This window comes from Pteropus alecto, unplaced genomic scaffold (assembly GCF_000325575.1).
Source record: "Pteropus alecto unplaced genomic scaffold, ASM32557v1 scaffold45, whole genome shotgun sequence".
Lineage (NCBI taxonomy): Eukaryota > Metazoa > Chordata > Mammalia > Chiroptera > Pteropodidae > Pteropus > Pteropus alecto.
This window is the reverse complement of record NW_006442491.1, coordinates 30,660,682-30,675,337: the sequence shown is the minus strand read 5'-3', so window position 1 is coordinate 30,675,337 and position 14,656 is coordinate 30,660,682. Positions and strand designations below refer to the sequence as shown.

Below are 14,656 nucleotides of genomic sequence, written 5' to 3'. Positions count from 1 at the left end.
ACCTGGGAGCAATCTGAAACTTTATTGGGTGGAATAGCATCCCCCCAGCATTTCATGTCGCCCGGAACCTCGGAACGTAACTTTATTTGGAAAGAGGGAGGGTCTTTGCAGGTCTAATTAGTTAAGATGAGAATAAGGTATGGACTGTAAATACATGGACTTGCACAAAGCCTGTGTGAAGACACACGGGGTCTGGAACATTACACGATGGCAGAGCTGGAGCGGAAGTGAAGTATCTACGAGCCAAGGAAGGTCGAGGATTTCCAGGAGCCACCAGAAGCCAGAAGGGAGGCCTGGAGGAGGTTTCCTCAGAGCCTCCTGGAGGAACCAACCCCGCCACACCTCTACCTCAGACTCTGGATTCCTGAACTGCGAGAAACAAACTACCGTTGTTTTAAGCCACCCAGTTTATGGTCATTTGTTAAAGCAGCTGTAGGCAACTAACACAGAAGCCAGCAGAAGGTTCTGGGCAGGGAGCACATGATCTGGTTTACATTTTCAAAGGCCTCTGTCAGTAAGTGTTTCTGCCTGTGAGTTAAATTCTGGAGGGATTTGCCTCACCCTTTCTTGCCTAAGGCCTTCCGTGAGCCGACCTTCAGATCTGGGGTCCTCCTGCTCTTCAAGCCAATCCGACGTCCTGAGGCTCGGGGAAGCTTTTCCATGTCACTGTCCTCCCGACCACCAGCTCTATCTCCTCTGAACCACGAGGCCTGTCGTCACTGACCCTATGACATGTTGGTGCCTTTCTGTCCCTGCTTGCCTAGGTAACGCGTCAAGGACAGAAGAAGCTCCCACAGCCACCCGTTACCTGAGACACACACTAAGTGGGTCCCTCTCCTAACAGAGCAGGACCCCTCGACCTTAGATGTGCAGAAAAATCACTTTCCTCTTCAGTCTCAGTTTGCCATGTGCAGAATGAATGGGTTTAACTAGGGGCTCCATCAGACCGGAACATTCTATGATTTAAATATTTATTTTAGAATTCTTAAGATTCCATTCTATGATTCTTATTGCTCCTTCCATTCCTTAGAGCAGAAATCCAACAGCAAACAGATAGACAGGCTGTTTTTCTTTCATGGGGTCGCCATTCCTGTGGGTGAAAATGACGATAGAAGCGTGTAATATGAATCGTGACAGTTCTGTGTCAGACGCGGGACATGATGCGGAGGTGCAGAGGGGTAGGTGACGCCTGAGAAGAGAATGGAAGGCGTGAGGAAGCAGGTCTTGAGGGGAGCTGGGGAAAGAGCATCCCAGGAAGGAGGGGGCAGTATGTGCAAAGGCCCCGAGGCTGGCAGAGCGGGCACCGGAGGAAGAACGGGCAGCCAGTGTGGCTGGAATGCAGGGAGCGGGGGAGATGGCGGCCAGACACAAGTTGGGGGCATTTCCGGGAATCGTGCAGGCCTTATGGGATGTGACGAGGAGGTGGGATCCACTCTCTCCCAGGTGTTGTGGGAAGCCACGGAAATATTGAATCAGGGGTCTCATTTCCATTTGACAGAGCTGACTCTCCCCCGGGTGCACGTAGAGAGTAGATTTCACGATGGGGAGAGGAATGGCCGCAGGAGGCCCCACCGGGAGCTGTCGCCAGGACCCAAGCAAGGAGGAAGGTGCCACCTCTGATGAGGGCAGGGGTGTGGAGGGGCAGGCAGACTGGAGGTGGATTCTGAATTTAGTGATTCGATGTCGGTCAGCTGAAAGAAGAGGGAGGACCCGAGGGTGACATGTGGTAGGTCACTGGCCTGAATGACTGAGCATTTGGTGGCACCAGTTACTGAGAAAGGGAACACTGGGTCTTTTGTAACTTTGTTGAAAACTTGCCAAACCTGAAAGCCTGAACAGCTCTGCCTACTGAGCAACTGGGGCACCTCCCTCAGGGCCATCTGGGACGGGAGGACCCTGAGCTCCCAGGGACCCCAGACGGTCACCACACGCCAGGCCTCGGCCGGAGGACTGAGCCTATCCAGATGTGGAAGCAGCAGGAGGCCCAGCATCTGGCGGCTGCGTGGCCAGAGCCCAGCCCGAGATTCATGGAGGAAACCGAGGGGCCAGCCATCCTTCGAAGCGCTCCTCAGCCCGCTCCATGACCCCAAACCGCAGGAGAGGTCGTAGGACGCTGGGTTCTGACAAGACGCTCAGGACGGGGCCGTTTGCATTTGAGCGAGGCTGCGTTCTCAGCCTCAGCCTCCTCCATAAGCCCCTGCTGGGAACTGGGAAATCAATTTAACCGCAGAAAAATTTCAAGATTTCAGATGCTGGACTTAATCAAGGGCACATTTTTCATTAGTCCAGCTGCTCCACTTCTCAGAAGGCTCGGAGCCTTCATTTTATACATCGAGGCTTTTTTTGTTTTTTGTTTGTTTTTTTTTTTTTTTAAGGCCATTTGGAGAAAGGAAGAAAGAAGGGGGGAAAGGAAGGGGGCAGATAAGAAAGGCGAGCTGGAGAAAGGGGACTTTCAACCTGCAGATGAGGAAGGAGAGATTTTCAGGTCTGTCGGATGGTCCGCTGGCGGAGCCCTAACTGACGCCAGTTTCCTGCTGCCTCCGCGTCTCCAGCCGCGTTTGCTTGTTTAAATTTTGGAGACGTTAGTGCTGTTTGATGTTGGGTGTTGGGCAAAGAAACATTCCACTAAGAACTGAGCTTTGCCTCCACGTCCCCTTTTGGGACTTTGGTAACTTTTTCCGATCGGAACCAGAATCTCCCACGTCTGGCTACACTAATTACAGCAGACTGGACATCTCAGACTTAGCAGCCCTGCTCTGTGCCAGTTTGAAAGGCACTGGTCAACGCGGCCCTCCCAGGACCTCTGCAAAGGAAGAGCCGCTCCAGCCCCGCTCCCAGCTAGAGAAAGGAAAGCTCAGGCACAGAGACATGGAGATTGTCCCAGGTCGAACGCACCCAGGAGCAGGGATGGGAAGCCCGCGCCTCCCCATCTGCCAGCTCCTTTTTCCCCAAAGAGACAGCCTGAAGGAGTCGGCTATTTCATATCCTGAGCAAATAGATGACTCATTCTCGGTTGGCCTTGGCCTTCAGAGGCCCCGACCTGGACTTACAGAGTTTGCGAGGAGGTTGGGACTGGCTTTCCTTGATGAGTCAAGTCTACTTCAGATGGAGCCTGAGCAGCAAGCTGGCAAAGCGAAACCCCGCCTTGTCTCCCAGGTGAGACCCTGCTGGCTCCTCACGCACCAGCCCCAGTCAGCCACTGCCCTGCGTAACCCACAGTCAGCACCAGAGAATGGACGCTGCGCGTGGAGGTGCCTCCTTCAATTACAGCCACAGGCGGCGGGTCCTCAAAATGCATGCCGCCGACATCCAGGAGACTCTCAGGCCTCCCCGCTCACGGTGGGATAACTGTACATTTTCCCTGGCAACAAACAATTAAAACAAACAAAGAAAGTGCATTTTGTCCTGATGCCATAGAGCTCTTTTTACTGTTATACATAGACAATCACACAAAGCAGTGAGCCTTATTTTCACTTTAAGCAAAGTCTCAGCTTTAGTGAAAAAAATGATTTTGCTGAGACCCTGCCTTATCTGTCTCTCAAGATGAGACTATTCTTGGGACTTCAGCTTATGAAAACCGCTGGTTGGAAAGACAGGAATGTTCGAAGGTCTTTTTTTTTCCCCCCCCCTAAGATGTACGCATTATGATAGGTACTGTGAAGATTCGTTGGTAAGCTTCTGGATAAAAGTAGATTTCATACACTAATAGCAGATATATCAACTGATGGAAAGTAATTTGGGGAGGCATTCAGGAAGCAGATAAGACTTATTCTTTGCTTTTAAACAAATTTTTGTGTCGTGACATCAAACTAGGAAGCAAATAAGGAAGAGCATGAACATAAGTTTAAGACAGAGAGAAAAATCACTGTTCTTTTCAAGAAATATGTAAATTTAATAAGTAAGAGAATGCATAACAGAATGTGTTTATGCATTCCGAATCTTGCCAAAACCAAAATGATTTTTTAAAAAATATTTAAAACGTCACCGGTAACCTTGAACATATCATAGTCAAATGTCTTTAGTAGATAACGAGGCCACCCAGGAATTAAAGCCAGTGTTTAAGAAGGAATAAAAGTTACGCCAGAACTAACATTTTCAGCTCATAACGAGAAGGAAAAGTGAGAACACAGAAAAGAAAATCCTGATCAAGTAACATTCATTTGAAGTTTTCAAAAAATTTAAAATCTTCATTTCAATTATGTATATTTTTCTGGCAAATATTAACAAGTATGCATGCTATATTTCTCTTCTTTGTCTTTCAGTGAAAGATAAATGATAAAGAAGCAATGAATTTCAGGTTTGCTTCCGCCTTAAAGTCTCCATATTCACAGGCACCAGAAGTTCATCTAAGACACCATGACTTAAACCAGGTCCTGAGGAAATGACAACAACGTTAAGATGAGACTCTTCTAAATCAGCCCCAATAAGAATGCAACGTTTTGACTTTATCAAAGAGGATATTCTCTATGAGGTCTTTTAGCCGAAGTCCTCAAACTGTAGACTAGCATCTTGGTGCATCTCTGATCCTCCCTAGATTGGCGTATTAATCAGGACTCTAGATTACAAGTGACAGAAATAAAATCAAATGGTGCAAAGAAATGTAGATTTACTAGCCTATCTTTTTAAAGTCCAGATCCATGTCTAGCCAAATCCCAGTACACAGATGCAGGCAGTCGTCTCTCCCCATCCTTGGCACAGCCTTCCCCCCGCTTGGCCCCTTCTCAGGCGGCCTCTCCTCCTAGCTTGGCTCCTGGAAGGTCCCAGTTCACACCTCTGCAACCCAACAGAAACATGACTTTTGTACCCCGCAGTTTCAATGGAAGAATCGAGTCTCTTCGACTCTGACTGGGTCCTTTGTCTTTGAGCCAATCTCAGTGGCCAAGAGGATGGAACGCTGACAGTTCACACTGTGCAAAGCCTCAGGCTTCTAATGCAAGATGTGGCTCTGTGTAAGAGCTGTGTCACAGGAGGGAGGAGGAAAGCCTATTCTCTAATACAGCAAAACGTCAAGCTTTCTTCTATACCTGAGTCGACCCAGCACCCCACCAAGGTTTTCCTCGAAAGGAAGGACAGAGGCTCTCACATCAGGAAGAAGGCTGAACGGAGGAGGGGAGAGGGGACCTCCTAGTCACAGATTAGCGTCTTCAGAGAGGCTTTTGAAAGGGCCCTTGCGACACACATTTGAAAGATGTCACAATATTTTTCCAGGGAAATGTATAAGTTCTATAAAGATCACAGTATTTGGCCAAAGGAAAAAAGAATTTAGAATTCTTTGCAGGTTGAGATTTTTGACTTGTAGAATATGTGACATGAAATTATATTGATGATAGAGAGCTATCTAGGGCTTTGAGAAGAGCTGCCATCTGAGTTACCTGCGAACAGGTGAGACATGAGTCCTTAAAGGAAAGCAGAGGGGCTGATGCTTGAAGAAAGGGGAACAGAGGCTAAGCTGACACGCAGCAGATTCCACATCAGCTCCCTAAACACGTTACCACCATTGTCAGACACCTCTCTTGTCCTTGCTCTTTGCCACAGCCCTCAATCCACATATGGCTGGAGTGCTCCTTTGCGGGGAAGTCTAAGTGAACTCACAGTTCCATTCAACAAACACATTGGGTGAGGGGCGGGGACTGGTGCGTGCTCAGTGTTGGAGAGGTGCAGATAAATTGGGCATGGCCTCCTGTCCCCAAGGATCTCACAGGATAGTAAGAAAAACAGATATATAACCTGATATTATAATTTGATAAGTGATATAATCAGGAAATGTGATTTGAATACTTAAATGATGAAGACGAGTGCACCTTTTAGGAGAACTTGGATAGACCCAAGACTGGCACAGTGAGGCTCCTGCCATCTTTCCAGTCTCATTTCGTGTCACTCCCCCTTCCCCACCCCTCTCCCCATTCCTAGAATTCTAGCAACTTTGGTCATCTTTGAGTTTTTGAATGTGACTAGTTTTGTTCCAGGCTAGTTTTGCACAGGCTATTTCTTCCATCTGAAAGACCCTAGTCAGTTAGAGGTGTCTTCCACACCTCTAACTGACTAGCCCCCCTCATCCTTCTACACCCAATCGTCACCTCCTCCGATATACCTTTCCTGATAACCCAGTCAAAAGTATACCCCCACCTCAATATTCTCCATCTCCCTTCATGTTTTTTTCATTCGACAAATTTTTATGGAGTGCCTATTGTATGCCAGGCAGTCTTCTAGGAGCCAAAGATAAAGCATTGAGCAAACTGAAAAACATTCCTCGTGGAGTTTTTATTCTATTTAGGGGAAGAAATATTGTTGGAAGGCATTAGATGCCATGGAGATAAATGACAGAGAAGCGCCATCATCTCCAGCTCCGCTCTCAGGGAACCTAAGCAAAGACAATGTTCAAAGCTTCAACCTCAGAAATACTGGGGACCCTCCAGGCTTATAAGATGTGACTGGATTTAGATAGAAATTAATTCCAAATTGAGCTCGTTTCAACTGGAATTGGTGATGGTCTCTGAGAACAAAGAACACTCACACAAGGACATAGTCCAACATAATCACACACTCTGCAATCGTTGGGTCTTCCAGCTTTATTTCTCTTCTGTTTCATGGCTCTCTGCTTTCTCTGGACACCACAATACACAGGAGAGCTGTATAATAACCTTTAAATTCTCTGTTTTATGATGAGAAAGAATAACGATGGATGTGTGAGTATTAACAGAGGTGAAAGATGCCCCCCTCCTTTGTTTTGGCCTCTCTATACACCCCGCAACAACATGGCAGGATCTGGACTGACTCAAGCTGCACCGTATCTGAGTGGCCTCATTTTTTAAAAAATCTCCTAGGAATTTATATTTGTTTTCTCTGCAGATGACTCATTTTTTCTTCGTCCCCTTTGAACATATAAAATTTAGAATATGTGGAGCACAGCACCGATTCATTCCAAAGTGCTCACCATTAACTGGGGCCATTTCCAGACCTCATGTTCCTGCCCTTTCTTAGAAGTAGCCTGTAGCATTTTCATAGTAAAGAGCAGTTAGCGTACTTTAAATCTTCACTGACTTAGAAATTATTTCCAAGAAATCCACTAGTTGATTTTGTTACCAGTATGGGTTTTTGTTTTGTTTTGTTTTGTTTTTTTCATTCAAAGTCTACTTTACAAAAGCATTTTTCTATATCCTCCAACCAGGAGTAATAGTTGTTGATTCTGATTTTAGCTAAAACAATGATGATGAATGTGATGGTGATGCCAGGGACAGAGGTGATGGTGATGCTGTTGATGGGGGGAATGGTGATGATGAATGTGATGGTGATGGTGGTGGTGGTGGTGATGGTGATGGTGGTGGTGGTTCCCCACACACTCGGAAACATTGGTCGAAGATAGAAGGTATTAGCTGTAGGTTTACTAATACAAAATATTCCTTTCATATTTTAATTCCCTAGTGCACTTGATTATAATTTTAACCTCATTGACATATTCATAGGTAATCACTTAAAAACCTAATTTAACCACAACCAGCAAGAAACACATGAACCCAGGTGAGTCCTGCCAATCCAACACAGAGGTCATGTTTATGAGCCAGGGCTCCTTGGATGGTGCTTCAGAAGTGGTTGTCATGGAGATCTCTGGGAGAAGCACTGCTTCAGCCCAAAGGGAATCATTAGGGATTTCTAAGTTGGGTCAACTGTGGAGTTTTGAGGAAAGAAGTCCTTGCCTAAGGAGCCCTTCTTTATCTGCTGTCACCGGGAACAGGCTCTGAAGGAGCCCATCACAACATAAGAGTAGACATCAGCCTTCACAGAAGAATTTCAAGATGGGCTCATTGGGTGGAGGCTTGCTCTTGCCATCTACAAGAGGGACAATAGGATTTCCTGGACTGTAATAAGGCTTACATCTAAAGCAAATCAGCCAAGTTCGCAAGCCATCTCCATGAGCCTGGCCAGTATCCAGTGACCTGCTTCTATGTGGACGATCAGGAAGAAGACAGAAACAAAGTGTCCGCTCACCTGGGAGCCACTGCACCCCCATTTTCCTTTTCTTTTTCCATAATATAAAAAAAAAAACAACTCATGCAATATTTTCAGCCATCATCTAAGGCAAGAATGAGATGGATATAGAAATGAACATATTAATCAGGCTCCCCCGGCAGACTTTCTCCCTTTTCTTCATTAGAAACTGTAATCTGGGTACTGTAATTTTCAAAGTTAGTGAAATACTAAAGAGACGCATGTCGCCTGGTATCAAATGGATCCCCAAAATAACATTGCTGGAAATAGATCATTTGATAAAATATTCTTAAACAGTTTCAAGATAAGTAAAGGGGGGGGTTGTTTTTTTGGGAGGGGGGCATTTACAGCAAATTGGCAGAATTTTCCTCCAGTTTCCAGCTTCCCAAGTGTGATTTTTTTATTCCAAAATGCTTTTAAGCTTGTAAAAATGAGCTTGCTGCCTACCTTCCCGCTATGCTGAATTGTCTCTTTTACGTTTGCAGTTAATTTTAAACCTGAGATTGATGACTTCTTTAGTGCTGAGTCACTAGAACAGGAATGGCCAGTTTTTCAATTACATGTGGGAAAAATGGGAAGTCTGGAATGAGTATACGAGCAACATTCAGTATATTCCTTAAGAGCTAGAAATGATAAATGCTGTTGACCAAAAGAATCTCAGATGTTCCCCAAGAATGGCCCTTCTCTCTGGCAATAAAAAAAGGGAGTTGGAGGGTTTTTCTAATTAAATATTTATCTCTCCAGGTAGATCAAATGTGCTATGAATTCAGTGTCTGCTTCTTAAGGTCTTAGCACCATCCATTATCCCTTGAACCTAAGAGCAAGAAATCAGTACATTCTTGCTGACAGCTTGATTGATGAACTTAAGAATCAGGAGATGACAGATCTTGGTGTAAACCAGGGTGGCTGAAAGAGAAAGAAAGGCTTGCTTTCATAAAAAAGAGCTGTTATGGGTTGGATCGTGTCCCTACCCAAATTCATATGTTGACATCCCAACCTCTAGCACCTCAGGATATGACTATATTCGGAGGCAGAGTTTTCAAAGAGGTAATTAAGGTTAAACGAGGTCATTAAAATAGGCCCTAATCAATACAACTGGTGTCCATATAAAAGATTAAGATATGCACAGAGGAAAGACCATGTGAAGACACAGAGAGAAGGCGGCCATCTACAAACCAAGAAAGAGAAGCCTCCAAAAAAAGAGCACTGCCAACACCTTGATCTTGGACTTCCAGCTTCCAGAACCATGAGAACATAAGTTTCTGTTGTTTAAGACACCCAGTCCGTGGTACTTTGTTTCAGCAGCTCCGAGAAACTAGCACAATAGCTACCTTGCCTTTAGCTGAGGTTTTATCCTCTGCAAGCTGACATTGCTTACATGCATGAAGCCCATGAGTGAAATATGACACGGTTTTATATCAAGGTCAAGGAGACATTTGAACTCGAACTTAAGCATTCGGTTTGCACCTGGTCAGATAGAGCTTCTGTAAAATGTGTTGTCCCCAACGAGGTCCGAATGATTTATAATCTCCAAGAGTGAAAAAAGTTAAGTTACCTTCTTATACTAGTATTTGAAATACCCTTACTTCAACTCCCACCAAAAAAAATAAAAGGCATTTAGACAACATCTCAAAATCTAAGTAATCTTCCCTCATGTTGTATATACCTAGCAACAAGAGGGTATAAGCTTAAAAAATTAATTTAAAAAAGTAAGACTACTAGAATAGCACATGGTTAGTTCCTGCTGGTGCCAACTAACTCCTCCCACATCATTTTTCTCTTCCCATTTCTTTTTCCACGAACCCCCAGATCGCCTGAAATCGCCTCCCTCTTAGATACCACCTGCTTTCCCAGAGTCCCCAAAATATCCCTCCGGGCGCCCTGCTGGCGTCCTCTCCCGTGAGGGTCCCAAAGGGCACAGAAGGAACGCTCTTGTCTCAGCCCCTGGCCAGCGGGTGGGGGCACCAGTTGTGGGAGAAACGCACGAGGGGCGCTCAGGGGCAGACCGCGGAGCGGACCGTGATCACAGCCCAATGTCACGACGACTCCTGTCGAAATTAGAAGTGATTCGACGAGTTGGGGCATCTGGGCAAATGTCACAACCTGTGGATAGTTCTTCTAGGTCAACTCTCCAGAAGGGAAGCTGCTGTCTTTCCGGAGGGGGTCGCGCCGCGGCCGCCCCATCGGAGAGAGGAATGCTCGCGGCCCTCTCTCCATCTTCTCAGGCCCGATTGGATCGTTCAGAGCTGCCGGTCGGTCTGTGCAGTGGAGAGGAGCAGGAAGAGCCCCAAAGTCAGCCGAGCCCAAGGCCTGTTCAGAGAACTATTCGGCACTTAACTCTTAAAGGTGATGAGTATTGATTTGTCCTCCGGCTGATTTGTGGGATTCAGAGCCCTCGCTCCAGTGGGGATCACGCCAGCCGCCTTCGGGGTACTAGTGTGGCGCTGACTGCTCCAGAGACCTGCTGAAACCTGGGCCTGGGCTCTTCTGGGACCTGTCAGATGGGGACAAGGACTGGCCCAGTGGCTGTGTAGTCACAGAGCCCCTCGGTGATTGCGGCCGTCCTCATGGCTGATGGTCTGCTCCTGGGTCGCATCTGCAGTTCGCCACCACCTCCCGCCCTCCTCCAATCCTGCCACTCTGCTTGGGACCACCCCGAGACTTCTTCTTTCTCTGTAGCTCAGTCTCCCCATCGGCCAAATGAGCAGATTGACATCCATCCCCCGAATCATCACAGAGAACAGGGGATGAGAACATGACATCCCAGCACTGAAATCCATGGAGAGGAACTGTGGGGAGATGCAGAGTGAGGAGTGAGCGCCCAGAACCCCTGTTGCAATCTGTAGAGCCACGTGGTGAGGTCACTTTTGTTTATTCTAAAAAATTAAGCTCATTTATCATAGTAAATTCCTGAAGGAGCAGCTGTTGTTTCTGCCCACTCAGCTTCCAGCAACCTTTTTTTTCCCCCATATAATTTCAGTATTTCTTTGGGGAAGCCTCTCTCCCCATTCCCAAACCTTGTGGCACTTCCCAGGGCTGACCCACTCCCAGAAGACACATGACCTAGGTCGGGCTCATCAGGACACCGGAGTTACCAACTGTAGTGACTGGCTTGGGATAGAATGTGACCCAGCCTAGTCCAATGACCACATGGCCTTAGAACAATTGGGAAGAAGACCCTCCTTCTGGTAGGGCTGTGAGGCTGGTAAGAGATAACCAGTGTTCCACTCACCACTGATGCATAACAAACTACTCCAGATTGTAAGGGCTTAAAATGTTTTATTATTTCATGAATTATCTCATGAATTCTGTGGGTCAGGAATTCAGACTGAGCAGAGCAGGACCATCCATCTCTCCCCCGCCACCCCCCACCCCCACCAACCCCAATGTCTGATGCCTCAGCTAGGAAGAATCAATACCTGGAGATGTCTCAATAGCTGGGGGCTGGAATCATCCAGGATTATCTTCGTTCAGTCTGGTGCTTGCTACTAGCTGTCTGCTGGGACTTCAGCTGAGGCTGTCGCCCTCAGCACCTACGTGTGGCCTCTCCACATAGCTGGGCTTCCTAACAGCATGACAGCCATAGGACAGCAGGACTTCTTACCAGTTCAGGGTTCCAAAAGCAAGTGTCCCGAAAGCAGAGAAAAGCTGCATTACCTTTTCTGACCTGGTCTCCAAAGTCATTCTCACCTGTCTATTGATTTCCAGTCTGCCCAAGATCCAAGAAGAAGACGTAGAGCCATTTCTTTGTGGGAAAAATGTCAAGGGCACGTTACAGATGATCATGGAAGATAGGGACATTGTTGTAGCCATCTTTGGAAGAAAAACAATGCCATCACTAGTGTTTGAAAAAGGAACATACTTTTTTTTATTGATGAAGCCAACACAGAGGAGAGTAGAACCATGAGACTTGATTCTAATAACATGATGCCAGCACCTGCATCCATCCACGTCCGAAGTCAAATGCTCTTAGACCTTTAAGTTACATGAACCAGCAAATTCTCTACTTACTTTAAGAGCTAGATTTCAATCACTTGCAATGAAAAGAGCTTTTGAGACACCAGCTCAGCTCACCCTTGCAGTGCCGGCTCCCCGTGAATTTGAGGATGGTTTTAGAGTGTGGCCGACACCTGGTACAGAATGAGACGGTGACACACATTTATCCACGTTGACTGATATCTCAAGTACAGCAGTAAGACTGCCGAAAAGGGGGCTTCTCTGTGATGTGGCATGACGCTCGGTGCCACTTTCAAGAAACTCTTTTGTGGTCTCACTTCCTGTGTGAAGTGACTTGCAGGCACAGTTCTATTAGTCCTCTCGCTCCCTGACTGAAAGGTGATGTATTTGCACTGCCAGCGGGAGAGGCGACGCCTTGCAAAGAAACTCAGCACCAGAGACTAAGCATCTATCACCCAAGGAGCCCATGCCTGCAGCTCTTGCCGCCCCAAATCTTTCTGCTTTGGAGAGGGACGATTCCTTCAGCATTAACACCTTGCAAGTCTCAGAGCCAGAAGCTACTATTCAGCCTGGGTCCGCAAACCTCAGTGTGGATCAGGAGGGGGTCTGTGCCCTTTGGGAGGGAGACGGCGCCGAGCTACTAACCTTTGTCTCCTTCGTGGACACTCTCACAGCCTCACCGCTCCAGCGGCAATTGCTTATTCGAGAATACTTTCTCGAAATCTTTTGATCATTGTCTCAATACCATTCATGTTGACATAATGCTTCAAAAGATTGTTGTTGCAAAGATACCCTTTTTGAAGAATGTCCCAAAGCAAAACGATTTTTGACATAATGCTTCAAAAGATTGTTGTTGCAAAGAATGTCCCAAGGCAAAACGATTCCCCTTCTCCCCGCCTCCCAGCTATGTTTCTTGTCTACACGGGTCACAGCCCTCAGGGGGAACCTGGTTAAAGACCCAAGGATCTCACCGCTGATGAATCCCAAAGGGCTGCTCAGAATCAAGTTTGTATGAAAGTCAAGAGGACGACTCTCTTACCCTCTGAGGGATGAACACAATTTCACTACTTCTCCCACAACACATCCCCAGCCAACAGATAGAGTTGCCAATGGTCAGAAAATGGGCAGCCCCTTTGGGATGGGAACTCGGCATTTGCCGAGCTCGGCACCATCTATCAGGGGGAGCTTTGTCTCAGGGGTACCTTAGCCAAGTTGCCTGCTCAGCTTGCTGCTCTTCGCTTATCTCCCTGAAACAAATTTCCTTAAATTGAGTCTGCAGAATCCCATTCCCAGACTTACCATCATTTCTAGGGAATATAAATTTTCAGAAGGATTTTTTAAATTGGTCACTGGCATGATGGTTTCACAGTATCCATATTATAAATTTCACGGATTTCCAAACCAACATGTATCAAAACTGAAAAGACCTGAGCTTAAAACTAGAACTAAATCATCGTGCCCGCCAATGCTTAGAAAAGCATTTAATTGGAATAATCAATGTATAGGAATAAAGCACCTTTATGGTCGCTTTACGACATTCACTTGTAAGCACCCTCAGTTGAAAACTCTTTGATTGAACGACCACTTAATCATTCGAAAAGTAGTTTTTGAACAACTATTCTGTGCAAAACACTGTTATATGTGATAAAGTGTACCAAAAATGTACTACAATTCCATCAAATGAGGCAAATAATGAGTTCTTTTCATGCACCATGAATTCTGCTAGACTCTGAGACACAGTGGTGAGCAACATGCAGATCCGATCACCGTAGAGATGACTGAGTAAAGCAGGGTGTCCGCTAAATCAGTAACAACTTAATAAAGGCTTTGTGCTACATAGACGAGTTCGCATTAGACACAGGAGAAACGCCTTCATTTCCGGCAAGTTAGCACGGTGCGGAGGGTTGCTCAAGGACACTGTGGGACGTGGCATAGTGTGAGAACCGTAGAGATGAACCCTGCTTCTGGTTCAGATCCCTCAGGGCAAAGCCGGCTCTGCCCCTCCTCATTCTGGGCACAGGACTCTGGAACACTGCGCCTCAGGCCCCATCTCTGACGATGGGGCACTCGTGCCTAACCCACTGCAAAGGAGACAGTGCCCGGAAAGAGCTGCTGAGAACGGTGCCTGGAGCACAGAAGGGTGGGGCAGGGGTAGCTGTCGCTAATGCAGGGTCACAGGAGGCTGGGTTTTCACTGGATCCATTGATAATTCTGTCATATACCAAGTAGCCAGCAAGGGTGCCCTGGCAGATGAGGACAGTCCAGTCAGGGACTTGGCATTGCATGCGGACGTGGACCGAGCTGTGAGCCTCCCAGTCTGGCAGTGGCTTCAAAGCCAACACACCAAACGTGTGACTGCAGTGTCCTCTCCTCCCTGAGCCACAACTGCACAGCGTGGGGGTGACCCTAAATGCAGAGTGGGGGTCAAAGCGGTTGCCCTTCTGGCTGGACACAGACTGGGAAGGCGATAGGCAAACATAAAAAGTTAAATAAATGTTAAAGTGGAACTAATCGCAATGGCAGGAAATCTTAGGGACGCAGGCTCAGGAAAGGCGGAGACTCAACCAGGGACGATCCTCCCCCAGCCCCCGTAGACGGGGACATTGGGCAATGTGTGTGGACATTTTAGGCTGTCACACTGGGGAGGATGCCACTGGCCTCTGCAGAGGAGCGAGCAGGGCTGCGGCCAGACACGCTGCAGCGCCCACGACAG

At 47.0% G+C, this 14,656-nt stretch overlaps 1 long non-coding RNA gene across 1 annotated transcript; it reads left to right on the top strand.

Moving 5' to 3' along the window:
• Positions 1-1,050: 1,050 nt before the first annotated feature.
• LOC112471028 lies at positions 1,051-4,599 on the top strand. The gene is made up of 2 exons (XR_003043190.1): positions 1,051-1,178; positions 4,263-4,599. It is a non-coding gene; the product is annotated as an uncharacterized LOC112471028 (long non-coding RNA).
• Positions 4,600-14,656: the final 10,057 nt, after the last annotated feature.